The sequence below is a fragment of the Aplysia californica genome, unplaced genomic scaffold, assembly GCF_000002075.1.
Source record: "Aplysia californica isolate F4 #8 unplaced genomic scaffold, AplCal3.0 scaffold00411, whole genome shotgun sequence".
NCBI classification, from domain to species: Eukaryota; Metazoa; Mollusca; class Gastropoda; order Aplysiida; family Aplysiidae; genus Aplysia; species Aplysia californica.
In genome coordinates this window covers 137,263-140,951 of record NW_004797681.1, presented here as the reverse complement: position 1 = coordinate 140,951, position 3,689 = coordinate 137,263, and the positions used below count along the sequence as shown (strand labels likewise).

General features: G+C 39.8%; 1 protein-coding gene across 1 annotated transcript in view; it reads right to left on the bottom strand.

The window, feature by feature from the left end:
* LOC106012548 (protein BFR2-like) overlaps nt 1–3,689 on the bottom strand; it is a 13,310-nt gene that overhangs the window by 3,720 nt on the left and 5,901 nt on the right. The window lies entirely within an intron of this gene.

Here is a 3,689-nt window from a genome sequence, read left to right as displayed (position 1 = left end):
ACACTCTCCTTAAAAAAACTGCGGTCCACCGCGGCCGCAGCCTAACATAACAGAGGTAACGGTCACCTACGACCAAACAGAATTGTACTGAACCCGTGCTATCAAAATAAACAAAAATGGCAGTTCTTCAGTGGAGCATTCGCGGTTTGCGTGCAAACCAGGCAGAACTCTCCCATCTCTTGACCTCACACACCTCAAATGTGATCTGTCTACAAGAAACTAAATTGCCAACACCCACATTCACATTAAAAAACTACATGTATCAAACTTACAACCATATATACACCGACAACCAAATCGCTTCTGGGGGCAACTCCATTTAATAAATAACCAAACACCACACAGACAAAAACAAATAGAGAACTAATAAACCATAGCCCTCTGTGGGGGAAATGAACCAACTGACACTAAAGGTAAAATCATAGAAGATTTCTTAACAAAAACCAATACTAGTATTTTTAACGACAATTCCCCAACATTTCAAAATTCAAATAACTTAAGCTTTTCATCCATAGATTTAACCCTATGGGATCCAGAACTAATTCCTGACTTTCAGTGGTCGGTCCTGGACGACCCATACGGATCGGACCACTTCCCCTTCAACCTAATTTCAGACATTCCACACCGAACTCCTATCCCGGACCGTTTCAATCTTAAAAGAGCGGACTGGGATGGGTTTCACGTGGAATGCCTCCTGAAACTCAACCCATCTCAAAAACCAACTTTTGATCAATTTCATGAAACCTTTCTAGAAATCGTTCAAAGACACATACCCACATTATCCACCAAAACCCGAAAAAATAAATGTTGGTTCACTGAAGACTGCTTAAAAGCGTTTGCGGCTAATAAATCAGCTCTCAGGAAGTTTGTCAACTCTAAAACAAACGAAGACCTCACAAATTTTAAAATTGCACGAGCTCAAGCACGCAGAATAATCAGAACGGCAAAAAACAAAAAAAACCAAAACAAACCCCACCTTCTTTTCGCAATTATGTCTCTAAAATAAACAACAACACACCAATGCACAAAGTCTGGAAGATGCTAAAGAAATTAAAAGGTACTAAAAGAGACACAATCAAACACATCTAAAAACCAAATAACCCCTTCGCAGAGACAGAAAAAAAAACACTAGCTGACTGTATAGCATCAACCCTCTCCAGAAATTCTTCTACCCAAAATTGCAACCCGGAATTTAAAAAATTGAAAAATTAAATGTCTTCCGAAAAGACAACTGTTGATTTTACCTCTTCAAATGAAGAAAACTATAATTGCAGCTTTTCTCTCGATGAACTAAAATGGAACTACTATTGACCATCTCGTCCCACTTGAAACTTTCAGTTGGGAAGCTTTCATTCGGAAAGAGCACCTTGAGGCTATTTTTTCCACTTAGAAAAAGCCTTCGACACCACATGGAAACATGGTATTTGAAAAGACCTGCATGACTTGGGCTTACGCAGAAATCTTCCCGAATTTATACGAAACTTTTTGAAAGATCGATCCTTTCCGATCATTTCAAGTAAAAGTAGGTTCTACCCTATCAAGTTTACACACCCAAGAAGAAGGTGTCCCCCAGGGAAGCATCTTATCACCCATTCATTTTGAAATCAAAATCTATTCCATCACAAAAACCCTTCAAAAAGATATTGACTGCTCACTTTACGTTGACGACTTCCTGATCTGCTATTAAATCAAAATCCAAAATAGATCACAGTGAACGTCAGCTTCAGATTCAACTCCATAAACTGGAAACTTGGACAAACGGGCACGAGTTAAAATTTTCTTAAACAAAAAACGAACTGTGTACATTTTTGTCTGTCGCACAAGTGTCTGAGATAACCAGATTTATATTTTTATAGGGAGAAAATTCCTGTTAAAAAACAAGCTCGTATCCTGAGCGTAATCTTCGACAACAAACTTTCTTTCCTACCCCACTTGAAAGATCTAAAGATGAGGTGTCAGAGTGCTCTCAACGCTTTAAGAGTATTACCCAATCCCGAATGGGGAGGAGATACTGAAATACTTCTTTAACTTTACCGTTCCCTTGTCCGTTTCAGGCTGGACTATGCCAGTCCTGTTTACGGATAAGCCAGAAAGTCTTACCGTAAAATTTTAGACCCTGTTCAGAACCAAGGCTTTCGCCTTGCCCTAGGCGCTTTCCGTACTTCACCTGTAGAAAGTTTACTGGCAGAAGCTCACGAACTTATATTCAGACACATACACACCGAGACACCGAGACACATACACACACACACACACACACACACACACACACACACACACACACACACACACACACACACACACACAGACACACAGACACACACACTGACACTCACACAAACACACACAGACTTGACAGACACACAATTGCACACACAGAAAGACACACGCACTTACACACATACAGACAGACAGACACACACACACACACACACACACAAACACAGACACACACACAAACACACACACACGCGCACACACACTCATAAAGACTCGCGTAGACACACATATATTATACACACCCACTAACACGCAGATAAAAACACAAATTTACACATTCATACACATTATAATCTGTGTTCGCAAAGTGGGAGGTTTTTTGAAGAGGGCGCCACCGGACTTTGATGAAGCTTTTTTAATAAGTTCAAAGAGAGGAGTGAGCCATCTTGTAGCGTACGATCTTTTTCCTGGTGTGACTAGATGAATTAAATTCTGTCCTCATGGACCTAATCCTAAGGACTATCAAAGATCCTACACCACAAGATGGTTCACTCCTCTCTTTGAGTGTTTTAAAAAGCGTCCTCAAAATTACAGTGACGCCCCCTGAAAATAAAGGGCGTTGTTTGCGAACTTTGGAGGTACGACATGGATTGGGAAAATAATATCATGGAAACACATAACCTCTTTGGGGTAACAGCAATACTATACTCGAACCACAGTTATCATTATTGTATGAACATTTTATAGCTTGTTTTTTTTTTAAAGCTAAGAATGAATGTAGCAACAAGTAAAGCCCCTGGTGTCTTTTAAAAGTCATTTATTGTATAGGGATTTTAGAGGACTATTAAAATTTATCGGCGCCACCGCCCACCGCTCTTCGTAGATCAATGAACAGCAGTCGACCTACGTGAGCAAGGGGGTGCTATTCCTATTCTTCTTCTCGAAAAACGAAAGAGAGCTTCATGATAGCGACTGTATAGCGCCTCCTGAGAACACGCACGTACGGCCGCGGACACTTTTTTGTTGTTGCGTGAACCAAGATATAATATTATTTACATTGATACGACACATTGTAAAAATTAATTAATGACCTCCCTCCATAAACAACAACAGCAATAACAAACAACAAATAACAAACAACAACAACAAAAACAACAACAACAACAACAACAACAACAACAACAACAACAACAACAACAACAACAACAACAACAATATAACAGTCTCGATACATGGCGCACGGAAGAAGTCAGACTAATGCACACCAAAAGTTTCAGTATTAATTATTATTACCAGAGATAGTACACAACCATACAATACCCATTGTATACACTACATGTGAATCGATACCAACATCATAAACTTGAGCAAATTTCCGCTTCCCACTTTCATTGTAATGTTGAAATAGACTCTAGTGTCGATTGTCGACTTGGGGGGTAGGCAGTGCCGATCTGAGGTGTGTGTGTGTG